General features: G+C 46.3%; 1 pseudogene; it reads right to left on the bottom strand.

The window, feature by feature from the left end:
• Positions 1 to 9,785: 9,785 nt before the first annotated feature.
• LOC142423022 (nuclear receptor subfamily 2 group F member 6 pseudogene) lies at positions 9,786 to 11,016 on the bottom strand (annotated as a pseudogene).
• Between the last annotated feature and the right edge of the window lie 4,868 nt (positions 11,017 to 15,884).

The following is a 15,884-nucleotide window of genomic DNA, read 5'->3' as shown; positions in this document are numbered from 1 at the left end:
GACACCCACTTTCCTTCTCAGAGCAAATGCCACAACGAATTTTTTTGTTTGTCCTTCCTCAGACACGTGTCCGTTTATGAGAGGCAATGAGCAGGGTGGTTAAAACATGGACCCTGGCTGTTACAAAAGACAAAGGCGTTCATACCCAAGGAATCGACTTTGATGGTTACTAAGCAGATGAGAAGGAAAAATGAAACACGGTGACTGGCTATCAAAAGATATAGTGTCTGGGGTCTTAAAGGCTTGAAGGTAAATAATGGCCATCTAGCTAAGAAGCAACGAAGCTCACATGGAAGAAGCACACCAGCCTGTATGATCATGAATTATTGATGGGATCAAGTATCAGGCAGCTAAGCCCCAGAACAAAATCCTACCCAATATGAATGGCCGGAGGTAGACAATTGGACACACTCTCACAGAGGGTTCACAGGGAAAAGATGAGGCAGTATGGGTGCAGTATGGCACTGATGAAACACAGGATTTCTCTCTCATTCTTTGTTCTTCCTTCCCCCCACTATCATGACCTCAATTCTACCTCAAAAATCGGATTAGACCAGAGCATGCACACGGCTACAGATAAGAACTCACAACACAGAGAATGTAGGATAGATAACCCCTCAGGGCCAATAATGAGAGTAGAGATACTAGGAGGACTAGGGGAGGGTGGCGGGGAGAAGAGGGGAATTGATCACAAGGATCAACCTATAATCCCCTCCATGTGGGACGCACCACAGAAAAGTGGGTGGTGACTGACAGCAGATGATATAAGATATGAAAATAATAATCTATATCTCTTATCAATGATTTGTGAGGGAAGGAAGGAGGAGGAAGAAATTGGGACCTGATATCAAGGGCACAAGTGGGAAGAGATTGCTTTGAAAATGGTGATGGCGGTATATGTGCAAATGTGCTTGACCCACTGGATGAATCGTGGATTGTGATGAGATGCAAGAGCCCCCAATAAAAGTATTTTTTTAAATCAAGGAGTAAAGAAACAACATGGGGTAGAAAAGAGTTCCCTTGGGTGAAGTGGAAGATAGCATTCCATAAGAGGGAGGGGAGAAATCAAATGAGGACAGCAGGGCAAGCTACTGAGTGTTTTGGTAAGTAGTTTAAGTTGTTATGTACCAATTGGATGATCTGAAATGTAAATCTCCACTTAATTTATCTTGAAAAATATTAAAAGAAAGAAAGAAACATGGACCCTGGAGTCAGATAATTTTAGGTTTGGAGGCTGCCTCCGTTACTCTTTTAACCCAGAAATTGGTGAGCCTTTGTAGAGATAGTTAGTGGAGAAGATTGTATTCAAGCCACAGACTTCAAAGCGCCTAAGCAGGAGGCTTTCTGACCCACTGAATTGCCTCTCTCTCTCCCCTGCTTTTGCATTCAGGAAGATAAAGGCCCTTTGGCTCTTAGTTGCCCCACAACTCACTGCCATCAAGTTCATTCCTGACCATACTAACCCTTGAGGACAGAGTAGTGCTGCTCCTTAAGGTTTCTGAGACTGTATCTTTACAGGAAGAGAGCCTCATCTTTCTGCCGTGGATTGGCTGGTGAGGTTGAACCTCTAAGCTGTGGTTATCAGCCCAATGCATAGGCCACTGTGTCATGAGTTTATCTTAAATAAGAGCCCTTGTTGGTTACTGGGCATTCCTATTAGCTCATTTCTATAAAGCCTCACATAATAAAAATAACGAGCTGAAAATTCATTTAAATTCAAAAGCATTGAGAAAAGTTAACCTGAAAAGATTATTACATGGTCAAAGTTGTTTTTGTTATTTGCTTCTAAAACCAGTCAAGTACACTAAAGTTGCAGGCATTTTTTTGTGTGTGTGGTTAAACTTGGATGTGAAGGTGGAGAGAAAAAGCTCATAAAATCATGGACAAGGGGTGTGTTATATGAAAGTGAAGCAAGAGCCTCGTGAGGGACTTGGCTATTTTAACGTTTCATCTGAGAAATATTAATGTCTATTTCTCTAAGTAATTAGAATTTATTAAGCATTCAGATGCTACTGTCAACAGCCACGTGCCTCTCTGGCCTCTGGTTCCAGCTCTGTGCTGCACTTTCATATGAAAATCTCTTGATTTATTAATAATATTGTATGTCCAGCCTTGTTCTCGTTTCATTCGTATTCTTGTTTTACAAAACCCCTTTGGTCCTGTGACAATCATCCTGTTAGCTGGGAGAAGGAGAAGGCTACGGCCTGCTGTGAAGAGTCAGCTTCAGGAACCCAGGGGCCATTCTACCTTGTCCTGTCGGATTGCCAGCAGGTGAATCACCTCAATGGCGGTGATGTTGGTTTTCAGTCATGAGAATTTGCATTGCAGCTCTTTGGTTCCTCTAACCTTCAGGACTCTGGGGGCCCCATTGCAACTGCAACCCAACTTGCCACCAATTGTGTATCATTTGTTTGTTCTGTTAGAGAAAATGTTTGAACTGATCAGCACCCAACAGTGTGCTGATTTTAAGAAAAAACACTTTTGGGAGGCAAATTTACATATAATAAAGGAAATATGTTTCAAGTGGGGAAGAGGGCTCAGCCTTTGGTGGGCTACACCTGCAGTCTCTTCTTTACCTTGGCTTTTGCTGGTTCAGAGCCATCCCTCTCTCACGCATTATTGTGCTTCAGCATTGCTGCCTGAAGTCAACCAGTTCTCTATCACAAGGAATTGATGAAGGGTTTCTGGCCAACTTACAGATTTGGTGGCTGAGTGGCACAAATGATCTACCTCGTAGCCACAAGGTTGGGGAGAGAGCCTCCAAAGACAGACCTGGTGACTTGGTCTTGAAAGAACAGACTTTTGAAAACCCCAGACCAGTTATGCTCCACATGTGAGTTGCCATGAGTTGGAATCACCTCCACAGAAATTGACAAGAGCAACCTGTACGTCAGATTATGCCAAGCCTGGGCTCAGTCAGTTGTGGCCAGGATGGCAGTTAAGAAAACGTGTGTCAATTTATGTCCATAGACCTTTCAAAAGGAGAAAGGTTTGGTGGTCTCAGCTCCTGTAAACACTCAGTCTCCGTTACTCCATATGGCATTAACCATAAACCCTTATCGAAGAACTGTTATTACACTGTGGCTCCATACTTAAACTCATGAAGTGATCACTGAAGAGCTGGGTGCTAGAGAAAAGTGTGGGGGAAGAAATCAGATAGTGCCCTGTGATCAGCAACAATAGCATCTAGCATGTAGTGTCTTAACAACTTGTCTTAACAAGCAACCATCTAGGTGAAGTGCCAAAGTAGTCGTGTGATCCAAGGATTTGGAATAGTAGACTCTAAGATTAGAGGAGGGAATTATATTAGAGTTTAAATTCTGAAAACCTGGTTAGCAGAAGGCTAAGGATGACAGTGAAAGCCCCCTCCGTTTGCGTAGACCTTCTGTGCGTTGAGCCTCTAGTTAATTCCCTCAGTTGATTGAATACCCGTGTAAACAATCTGGTCCACAGACAGGGTGAATTGGAAAGTGAATCACTGAGATAAGGGGTCAACAAATTTTTTTATATTCATTAGCCATCGTGGTACATAACAATAATTTAAAAATTATTCAAGAGCTATAAAATATATTTATAAATAAGGAAAATTTTAAGTAATACTATAAATGAAAGTATCATGGTGTTATCTTCATTTTCAATTTTACATCATAGTCACATATCCTTGCTGAAGGAACTGCATAGAACTTATAAGTTAGAGTTTTCTGACCCCTGCTGCAGATTGCTTTTAATTATTTTAGATATTAACATTTTCCCCCCTTGATCCATTTTTTAATACTTTTATTGGGGCTCTTAAATCTCTTATCACAATCCATACATTTCTCCAGTGTGTCAGGCACATTTGCACCTAAAAATGCCATCATCATTTTCAAGTCTCTTCCCACTTGAGCCCCTGATATCCGCTCCCCATTTCTTCCCCCCACTTCCCCTGGGAATCTCCTTCATGAGCCCTTGATAAATTACAGATCATTTTGTCCAAATCTTATATCGTCCTCCATCGCCCCTCACCCACTTTTCTGTTCTTTGTCTCCCTGGGAGGGGCTTCAAGGTTGATCCTTGCTTTTGACCCATTTTTAACCTGTCCTAGTTTTTAATTACTTTTGCAAGGAGACTGTTCGGTTCTATTTTATGGTTGCTATATTTTCCCATTTTGTATGATTTTTATAAGAAATTCTGGATAGGTAAACATATAGCTCAATCGGTTTCTCTGACTACACTAGAAGACACAGGGGGACAGGGGATGCTAGTACTGATGGATGCAAGAATGTTGAAAATACTCCAACGTGGATTGTGGCAAAGATCGCACAATTCTTGATGTTTGAATCACTAATGTGTGTGATGTATGAGTTATATGTTAATACAATGTTAAAATACTAAAATTAAAAGATAAAGAAATAATCTTAAAATGGAAACACATTAAAAATTAAATACAAAGTTAGTCGATTTAGAAAAAAGAGAATTGGACATTCACTTTGAACTGTAGCAGTGACTCAAGATCTACAGTGAAGAATTATTTATAAACTATTTGGACTTGTTCATTTTTTCCAAAGAAATTTGAAGAGATTTAATAAAGTCATAGACAACAGAAAACTTCAAAGAAAGATCAGCATTTTCCTTCTTAATCACACATACTTCCAGTCCCCTGTTCTAAAGCTGGTCAATGTTTTCAATTATTTCTCTACATATGTAGGCTGTGAGCTTGTATTTTAATTTTTTCATATTGGTATAAAATTAATATTGTCTTGTGTTATTTGCTTAGGGGAAACAAAATATATAAGAACTGTTTTGAAAATTTGTTCTTATTTAAATATTCCTGAAACCACTCACCTCATCTCTCTCCACTGGAGTGAGGCACTATCCTGCCATTTCTAATAATCACTGAGTGTAGATGGATGCCTCTCTGATGTTGAATTTTGGTCCGATTTTGAAGGTTACATAAATGAACCTATACTTTTCTTCAATATCTTGTTTGAGAGATTGTTCTGTAGTTGATGTTGCTGTCAGGGGCCATCAAGTCATTCCTACTCCCAGTTCCCCAGAAGGAAACACACCACCTGGTCCTTCCTGTGCCATCCTCCCACTTGTTCGTAGGGTGGAGTTCGCAGTGACACAGTCACTGTCAATCAATCTCGCAATCTCGTCTACGGCCTTCCTCGGTTTGACAAAGACTCACCATCCTTGCCTCTAAGGAGCATTCTGGCCGTCCTTCTTCCAGGATTGGTCTGTTCGTTCTTCTGGCAGTCCATATACTTTCAATAATCTTCTCCAACACCGCGGTTCAAGTGCGTTGGATTTTCTTTGGTCTTCCATTTTCAATGTGCAATTTTCACATGCAGAGTAGACCATTGGGAAGACCTTGGTTTAGGTCAAGCCCACCTTAGTCCTCAGAGTATAATCCTTGCTTCTCAATGCTTTAAACAGGGGTTGTAGAGATTGACCCAAAACAAAGTGTAGCTTGGTCACTTGACGGCTGCTTCCATGAGTATTGATTATGGATCCAAGCAAGATGAAATCCTTACCAACTTCACATTTTATTCCATTTATCCCCTGCTACATATTGGTCCAGTTATGAAGATTTACGTTTTCCTTTCATTGAGTTGTAACCCATGCTGAAGGCTTCTGCCCTTGAACTTTATCAGCAAATGTTTGAATCCCCCTCACTTTCGCCAAACAAGGTTGTCACCTGCATAGCACAGGGTATTAATAAAGATTCCTCCAGTCCTGATGTGCAGGCTTATTCAGGTAATCTAGCCTCTCTGAGTGCTTGCTCAGCATACAGACTGAGTAAGTAGGGTTAGAGGATGCAGGCCTGACACAAACCTTTGATGATGTTAAAGCACACAGTGTGCCCTTGTTCTCTCTCCTGACTTCCTCTTGAACCAGGCACAGGTTGTGCACGAGCACAGGGAAGTGTTCTGGAATTCCCGTTCTTCACGGTGCTACCCACAGTTTGTTCTGATCAAGTTTTTTTTACTGTTGGTCTTTCTCATATAGTCTCTTAGAGTTCTAGTTCAATTCAACAAGTTTCATTGTGGATGTTTTGGTTTGTTTGTTTGTTTGTTTGTTTGTTTGTTTGTGTAGACTGCTAGTGGTAAACAGCGCTATGCTTCCAGTTCTGACCCCATGATTTCAACACTGGATATGGGCTTCCAGCCCCTGGGCTTAAGTAACATCACCACATAGCATTGTCATTACCTTCTAGGGATGGATGGTAATAGCTTCTTACTACAACTGAATTGTTGGTCATCTCTACTAATTTAAAGTTTTTGCTTACAATTCTTCTGCTTTGCATTGAACTATATTGCCTGTGACTTTCCTGTCTAAAACTCTCATTCAAGGAAATGAAGGAAAACGAACCTACTAAAAATAATAAATAAAATGGACGTAGTAGATTGTTCCTCTAATAATTTTGGTTTATCTCATCAATTTTCATCTTCTTTTGGCTTTTTTCCTTCCAGTGGAGTTTGTTTTACTATCATGTTTCATTTTATTATTGTAAGCTTCTGCTACAACGTTACAATTTCCACAATCTCTTCCGGGATGGCAGTGTGTTCTTTTCTTTCCTGGTAGAAGGAGCCTTGTTTATGTCCTCAAGTTTCAGAACCAGTATTTACCTCTGATTTCAGAGGTATGCAGTTAGCTCTAATCACCAGATATTTCTGGAGTTGTAGCACGAATGGACTTTCTTCTTGTTGACCCACCCACCACTATTGGCAGAGCTGAGAGAAAAACGAAAAATAATACTCTTCAATAAAATTCTAATTTCAGGAACATTTGAACAGTTAAGTTGTACTTAACGAATGAAAGAAGAATCGGAGGGTCAACAAAAGAAGGTGCTTTCGCAGTGTTTGTGTGAATAGATCTACACACAGAGTAATAAGGTCAATCCAATTAACTTGCTAGTAAAGATTCCAAATGGGATCTTATACCCAAACATAAGCTCTTTGTGCTTCCCTACTAAACCAAGTTACAAGATCACAGTGCCTTGCTGGTTTCTGATGTTGAATGTGAATGTCATAGGACCATCAACTATCTACGCTTTCATCAGTTGTGGATTCATCAGATACATATAGAGAGAGAGTTACATCACTCAGAAGTGCCAGACGGCGTCAATTGCTGATACACAAAGTTCTGCTCTTATCGGAAAAGACAATGAGAAAGCATCGTGTCTTATGAGGAATGAGGCGGTCCTAATTTTCCTTTTGTGCACCACATTTGAACGTTCTCTTTCTCATCTGTGATCATTAGAATTTCTGTCAGCTGGACCTGTTTGTGTGAAAATAGAGTTAGAGTCCAACTTATCAATCAGGTGTAAGTCCCATGAGCCCTCTTCTGGGTTGTCGTCTCTATTATAAGAGGAATCCTGTGCAGAAGCGTGCTTTGTCTTGCCCATTTCCCTTTGTCCACTTCTGGATTCTACATCTGGTTTGTCAATTTCCTGTTAGGTCATCTACTGATCACACTAACCATCAGTGGAATGTCAACTTGTATTGATTCATCCCACCTCAGATTCATGCAGCGCTGCCTTCCCCACCCGAGACCCTCTTCCTGCATCTTCCTCTTTCATGTCCATCAGTTCCCGTAGCTCTATGAGACAGGAGAAGTCTCCCGCTTATATATGACCAATGAACTTGAACCAAACTGGACTTACCTGCTTCTATAGCTGTTTAGGCAATTGTGGATATAAATCACTATTTGTCCATACATGTATCATACAAGTATCCTTGGTCTTGCTTCTCTAGAGAACCCTGGTGGCATAGCGCTTATGCATTGGCTGCTAAGGTCAAGGTCAACAGTTCAAAACCACGTGTTACACCACAGCAAAAGGAAGAAACATTTTAATGCAATAATGAATTACTGTCTCTGGAACACAGAGGGGAAGCTTACCCTGTTGTAGAGGGTTGTTCTGCATCAGAGTTGACTTGACGGGACCAGGAGAGGTTCTAAAGAAACAGAATGAGAAAAGATGAGTTGTCTAAATTGGTTCTGATGTCTGATGCAAGCCCTAAAGCTACTGTACATACCCCACATCTCTCGGTAAGTTTTGAGAAATCTATCACTACGAACCAAGAAGGTGTTTTCATCCCTGGCCCTGATGGCACAGTGATCATCCTCTGTGCTACAAAACACAAGAGCAGAAAGGTCAAACCAAGGGCAGCTCCCCTAACAAAAGACCAGGTTTTCTTCTCTCATGAAGAATTACAGTCTCAGAACCCACAGGAGCAGGTCTACTCTGTCCTGTAGGGTCCCCATGCGTCCAAATGACTGAGTTTGGGATGTGTGCCGATAATGGTGCTTAGGCTGTATCTGGAGCAAGACACCGCTGCATGGGCCCAGGAAACACCTCCCACGGTTTATGGCCTCCAGACCTCTACCTAGACTTAACTCATAGCAAGTTCCCAAAGTGAAGCCCAGGTGTTGGGCCAGGAACAGCTATGCTCTACCCCCCAAAAATATTCTAGAATTCCTTAACTTGTGCAGACAGAAACCTGCAGACTATGTGTCATGATCGTTATAAAGGTTGTGCGATTATTGTGCAAGGAACATAAACTCTGATAAGTCTCAGTTTATTGATATGGCCCACTCAGCACAGATTCTCTGTCCAGTATTGGAGCTTGCGGGGTTGATATAGTCATTCATTGGTTGGCCATCTACAGTAAGTCAAGCAGACGTATCAGACCTACAGTAGCATTCCCTAGGAGAGGGATCCAAAGGCTCAGGGAAAATGGCATGGGAGAGTGGACTTCTCAGAATAAAGCCATGGACGCAAAATCTGAGAGCCATGAGGGCACGCCTGTGAGCAGAACTGTAAGGAGCACATTTATGGAAGCAGCCCCAGCAGGGGGTCTGCAAAGGGAAAGCAAACAATTAAGCTGAGTGTGGTTTTCTGTTTGTTTGTTTTCCTTCAACAAACCTCTGCAGGCATAAGGCAACGTGACAACATATATGAAACTTTAAAAGAAATAACTGCCAAGCAAGGATCTTAAATCCAGCAAAATATGAAGAAGAAATAAGGGCATTTTCAGTCAAGGAGAATTCCAGAAATCCAAAGCAGCGGAATGAGTTATAAAAAAATACGAAGGCTATTCTATGGATGGAGAATCACAAGGAAGAGCAAACATAAACCTGAGATCAATGAGCAAGGCAGTCCCCACCAGACAGTAACCAAGGTGAAGCAGTTCTGCAAATATGACACAAGACTGAAAAGAGAGAGCTACAAATATCAATCTGCAATGGAGAGAAACACGAAGCAAATAGGGGGAGAAAAGTACATGCAAGAAACTGTATGGAGAGGAAGGCAAGCAGTACACAAGAGAAACATGACCATCTTACACTAGATAAGAAAATAACTATCAAGGGAATGTCGTAAGAAATAGGAAAGAAACCCCATCAAAATGAAGAAAACCACAAAAGCCAACTCAGTAGTAAAATAACAGCAAACCAAGAAGGACAAGAAAATCCACAAGCACAAGGAATCCAGCACAGAAATTTATGTAAAACCAACTTACATAGACATCCTCTCCAAATGACTTCAGGTGCCTATCCAGGTGCAGAACGCAAGTCAGCACCGCCGAGGCATGTGCTTGCTGTGCCTGAAATAAACCTTCCAGGCTTGTAAGGCTCTGAAGTCCAGTAGCCTCCGAGTCAAATTGTAACCAGGGTCACTAAGGGCTACTGCATATTACATAATGATCTTTCGCCCTAGTCATGGTTCTGGTTAGCCACTTGGGGAGGCTGTCCCTATCCTTGGCCTGGGGACCCCGAGCATCTGTGTCGCTGGAGGTCGGTCACTGGCCGGAGCCCTAAGGCCAGTTGAAAGTACTCCCCGAGAGCAGCATGTCTCGGATCAGCGTCTCAACGGGTGTCTTGCCCACCAGGCGCATGAAGAACAGCTGAGAGATGAGTGAGGCTGGGACGGCGCGCAGGGCAGGCAGACGCAGCAGCAGGCGGCCGAAGCACTGGGGCTGGGCTGGGTACTGGGTCAGCATGTACTCGGTCAGGGCCACCTGCGCCTTCTCCTGCAGCCTCTCCACGTGTGCTGGGTCTGAGAGGCCACAGGCATCAAGAGTAAAGAGCGCGATGGCCTTGAGGCAGCCATACTCCGCCGAGTCCACCTGCAGGTGGCCCAGCTTGTCCACTTGCTCCTGGAAGGCGCGCACCTGGTCCATGAAGGCCACCGCCCGCTCGGCGGCCATGGGAGCGGTGTGCAGCCCGGCTGCGGCCAGCAGAGGCGCAGTGTGCAGGGTCAGGGCGGCCTCCGCCGCGTTCAGCAGGAACAGCTCGCTCCAGCTGAGCCGCAGCAGGGCCACCTGGTCGGCCACGGGCAGCTCGGGGAAGAAGGGCGCGTGGCGCGCCCACTCCATGGTGCTGAAGAGCAGCCGCGCCGCCAGCTCCACACACGTTATCGATGCCCAGCACCGCGCCCGCGCCGCCCGGGCCGAAGGCGCTCGCCGCGCCCGTGCCAAAGTGGCCGGCCACCGCCAGGTAGGGCTTGGCGCGCAGCAGCTGTGTGATCAGCTCCCACGCTGGCTGGCCATGGAAGAGGTCTCCGCCCACCGCCTCCGCCAGCGCCAAGCCCGGGGGGGCTGCCGGAGACGCGGCGCCAGGACCTGGCGGCGAGTGGGGGCTGCGGCCCCGCTGCACGGCCTCTTTGCGCATGCCGACCGGAACACTTCTTGAGGCAACAGTACTGACACTGGTTCCGGTGGTGCTGGTCAATCTGGCAGTCACGGTTGGACCTGCAGGTGTAGCTGAGGTTGAGGAGTATGCTCCGCTTGAAGAAGCTCTTGCAGCCCTGGCAGGTGAGGACGCCCTAGTGCTTGCGCTCGCCTTGTCCCCGCACACCACACAGTCCACCTGCAGCCCCTGCCGCTCCTCGTCGCCCTGCTCGGCGTCGCTGGCGGCGCCCGGGGGCGAGGCCGAGTCCTCGGTGGCGGGCGGGTAGCCACCCACCTTGTCCACGCCATTCGCGTCTCCACCGCTGCTGGGACCGCCCCAGCCTCCGGCCACCATGGCCATAGCCCCCGGGCCGCGGGTCCGGGGCGCCCCCGCTGCGCGTCGCTCTGGGGGTACCTCTCTCGGCGCAGGGGTCGCTAGCCGGCGCGCATCCGGTCCCGACGCACGGGGGCTCCCGCGGAACCCCCCAAAAAAGTTTTGCAGCACCAACTTCTGCGGCCGGTGTGCGCGCCGGCGGAACTGGTCGGGCCGGTTCCAGGCCAACTTTCCCACGCGTGCGCGGGCCCGGGGCCGGGGGAGGCGCACTGGCGTTGAGGCCCGGGGGCCCCGGGGGCAGGAGCCCGGCCGCCCAGGGGCTCCGGCGGGGGCGCGCGGGCCATGGGCCGGCCCGAGCCGCGGCGGGGGCCACAGCCAACTTCGCGGGCCGCCCCGCGCACTCCTGAGGCTGGGGCCAAACTTTGGCCACAAGTTGCCCGGGCGGCCGCGGCGCGGGGAAGGGGCGGCGGGCGCGCGCCGGGGCCTGACGCTGCGCCTCCCAGGAACCCCTGCGCCCCTTGCCGCCGCTGCCGCCTCTCGCGGCCTGCAGGTCAGCATGCCTCGCCCTCCTAGCCGCCGCTGGCCTGGGCCTGCGCAGGGCCAGAGCCTCGCTCTCACGCCGCCCTCGCCACTGCCTCCGCCGCCCCTGCGCCTGGCCTGGCGCTGCAGCCAGTTTGACAAATATGGATTTCTCTTTTTTCTTTTAAACGTTTTATTAGGGGCTCATACAACTCTTACCACAGTCCATACATATACATACATCAATTGTGTAAAGCACATCTGTACATTCTTTGCCCTAATCATTTTCTTTTCTTTCTTTTTTTTCCTTTTCTTTTTTTACATTTTATTAGGGACTCATACAACTCTTATCACAATCCATACATATACATACATCAATTGTATAAAGCACATGCATACATTCCCCGCCCCAATCATTCTCAAAGCATTTGCTCTCCACTTAGGCCCTTTGCATCAGGTCCTTTTTTTTTCCTCCTCCCTCCCCTTTCCCCCCTCCCTCATGTGCCCTTTGTAATTTATACATCGTTATTTTGTCATATCTTGCTCTATCCCAAGTCTCCCTTCCCACATTTTCTGCCGTCCCTCTCCCAGGGAGGAGGTCACATGTGGATCCTTGTAATCAGTTCCCCCTTCCAACCCACTCACCCTATACTCTCCCAGCATCATCCCTCACACCCTTGGTCCAGAAGATATCATCCACCCTGGATTCCCTGTGCCTCCAGCCCTCATATTACCAATGTACAACCTCTGCCCTATCCAGCCCTCTAAGGTAGAATTCGGATCATGGTAGTTGGGGGGAGGAAGCATCCAGAATCTGGGGGAAAGCTTTGCTCTTCATCGGCACTACCTCGCACCCTGACTGACCCATCTCCTCTCCTAAACCCCTCTCTGAGGGGATCTCCAGTGGCCGACGCTTGGGCCTTGGGTCTCCACTCTGCACTTCCCCCTTCATTCATTATGGTATATATATATATATATATACACACACGCACACATATTCTTTTTTTTTTGCATGATGCCTTATACCTGGTCCCTTTGACACCAAATATGGATTTCTTAAATTGGTTTTCCAACCTATTTAGTCTTGACGGGGATACGTCTACTACCCGTACTAATCCATGGTCTGAAATAGCAAAGATAATATTAAAGTAGCAACTAAAGTAGATGACATGCTGGATAAAGGAGATGCTCTTGGCAATCGTATATTTGATATTTTCCAGGAGTTTTGTGAAAATGACAAGTATAGCGAAGCTGGTTGGCTGGTCCTTCATACGATGGAAAGTGTTATTAAGGAGAGGGATGATCTCAGAGCCTCAAAAGCACGCCTCACATGCAGACTAACAGATTTGAAAACTTCCATCTGTGCTACAAAGGAGAGCCTTCTCTCCTCTAGTAAAAGAGCTGACATTGCTGAGAACCAGGTCCAGAGTCTCATTATACGAGTGGCTGAATGAGAACAGCAGCTGAATTGCAGATCTAGAGTAGTGTCTGAAACCAAAGTAAGGGCATTCATTGGGAAAAGTTGGGACCCTGAAACATGGGATGGGAACATAGGGGCTGATGATCCGGAAGTAGAGGATATTGAGCCCTTAGAAACACCTGAGCAGATTAGCCAAACGATTCAAGTTGATAGGCCAGGTGGGGCTGCATCAGTAGCATTACCTGAGGAAGATGCCTCGCAAGGTATTGCTGAGAGCACCCAGGAAACACCCTCAGCACCCATTATTTCCACTAGACCTGTCACTAAAATGAAGTCTCAGAAACCTCCTAAAGGTGAGGTTGAGAAGATTATCCAAGAAGAAGTGCGCTACACACATAAAGACCTGCTTGAGTTCTCAAATACGTACAAGCAAAAGCCTGGAGAATACCCCTGGGAATGGTTACTCAGGGTGTGGGATACTGGTGCACGAAATGTAATATTAGACCAGTCTGAGTTTCTGGATATGGGACCCCTAAGCACAGACTCTTCTTTCAATGTCTCTGCGAGACAGGCTAAAAAAGGATCTAAGTCTTTATGTGGTTAGTTCAATGAAGCATGGACTGCCAGATGGCCTAGATTAGACCAACTTGAAGACCCTGACCTGCCTTGGTACACTGTAGAGGAAGGCATCCAAAAGCTTAGAGAAATTGGTATGTTAGAATGGATCTATCAAGATATTCCCATAGATCCAAAAAGGGGGTGACCTGAAGACATACCCTTTACCATAACCATAAGGAACAAGTTTGTGAAGTGGGCCCCAGCATCTCTTAAGACTCCTGTAATTGCTATTCTATGTGCACCAGGATTAACAGTGGCCACTGCCCGAAGCGAACTCCGACATTTGCCCACAATGGGGCTGATTGGTCCCCGTGATGGTAGAGGGCAGGTGTCAGCACTGGATCCACGGAGACAGGGTGGGCGTGGTTATAATAGACAACGAGTTTTCAATAACAATCAAAGCAACCTGTCTCGTGTGGAATTATGGCATTGGCTACTTAGCCGCAGTGTCCCTAGGAATGAAATAGATGGGAAGCCTACTAAATATTTACGTGATCTGTACAGGCAAAAGAATGGTAGATCAGGTGAACAGCAGAATAGACAGTCACGATCGCTCAATCAATTCCCAGACCTGAGCCAGTTTACAGACCCACAACCCCTTGAATGAAGGGGAGGCCGGGTCCCTTGTAAGGAGGATCCTGCTACATCACTGAAGGTTTATACTGTTAGTCTTCCTTCTAGCCTTCCCCAAAGGGACCTGCGGCCTTTCACAACAGTGACTGTTCATTGGGAGAAAGGAAATAATCAAACTTTTCGGGGATTACTAGACACCGGCTCAGAACTGACACTAATTCCAGGAGACCCAAAATGTTTCAAAGGCCCACCAATCAGAGTGGGGGCTTATGGAGGTCAAGCTATCAATGGAGTTTTAGCTCAAGTACGCCTCACTGTGGGTCCAGTGGGCCCCGGGACCCATCCTGTGGTTATTTCCCCAGTTCCAGAATGCATCATTGGAATAGACATACTTAGTAACTGGCAGAACCCCCATATCGGATCCCTAAAATGTGGAATAAGGGCTATCATGGTAGGAAAGGCCAAGTGGACACCATTAGAATTGCCATTACCTAGGAAAAGAGTAAACCAAGAGCAATACCGCATGCCTGGAGGGATTGCAGAGATCAGTGCCACCATCAAAGACTTGAAAGATGCAGGGGTGGTGATTCCTACTACCTCCCCCATTTAATTCACCAATTTGGCCTGTAACGAAGACAGATGGATCCTGGAGAATGACAGTGGATTATCGTCAGCTCCAATTGCAGCTGCTGGCCCAGATGTGATTACATTGCTTGAGCAAATTAATACTTCTCCTGGTACATGGTATGCAGCTATTGATCTGGCTAATGCCTTCTTCTCCATACCAGTCTCAAAGGCCCACCAGAAGCAGTTTGCCTTCACCTGGCAAGGGCAACAATATACTTTCACAACTCTCCCCCAGGAGTACATCAACTCTTCTGCCCTGTGCCATAATTTAGTCCGAAGGGACCTTGACCACCTGTCTATTCCACAGCATGTCACACTGGTCCATTATATTGATGACATTATGCTGATTGGACGCACTCAGGAGGATGTATCAAAGACTCTAAATTCATTGGTACAATATCTGCGTACAAGGGGTTGGGAAATTAACCCAACAAAGATTCAGGTACCCTCCACATCAGTACAATTTCTAGGGGTCCAGTGGTGTGGGGCATGTCGAGATATTCCTACTAAAGTGAAGGATAAGCTATTACATTTAGCTCCCCCAACGACTAAAAAAGAGGCACAACGCCTAGTGGGCCTCTTTGGATTTTGGAGGCAACATATTCCTCACTTGGGTGTTCTACTTCGACCTATTTATCAAGTGACACGAAAAGCCTCCATTTTTGAGTGGGGCCCAGAACAAGAAAAGGCTCTTCAACAAGTGCAGGCTGCCGTGCAAGCTGCTTTGCCACTGGGACCATATGATCCAGCTGACCCAATGGTGCTAGAGGTGTCAGTTGTAGATCAAGATGCAGTGTGCAGTCTTTGGCAGACCCCTATTGGTGAATCACAGCGTAGATAGACCATTGGGATTTTGGAGTAAAGTCTTGCCATCCTCTGCAAGCAACTACTCCCCCTTTGAAAAACAGCTGTTGGCCTGTTACTGGGCCTGGCTGGAGACTGAAGGCCTCACCATGGGCCACCAAGTCACCATGAGGCCTGAATTACCTATCATGAAGTGGCTATTGTCTGACCCACGTAATCATAAAGTTGGATGTGCGCAGCAACACTCCCTTGTTAAATGGAAGTGGTATATACGAGATCGGGCCAAAGCAGGACCTGAAGGAACAAGTAAGCTGCAAGAAGAAGTGGCCCAAAT

This window comes from Tenrec ecaudatus, chromosome 12, assembly GCF_050624435.1.
Source record: "Tenrec ecaudatus isolate mTenEca1 chromosome 12, mTenEca1.hap1, whole genome shotgun sequence".
NCBI classification, from domain to species: Eukaryota; Metazoa; Chordata; class Mammalia; order Afrosoricida; family Tenrecidae; genus Tenrec; species Tenrec ecaudatus.
The sequence above is the reverse complement of the archived record's forward strand: the minus strand, read 5'-3'. Positions and strand labels throughout refer to the sequence as shown.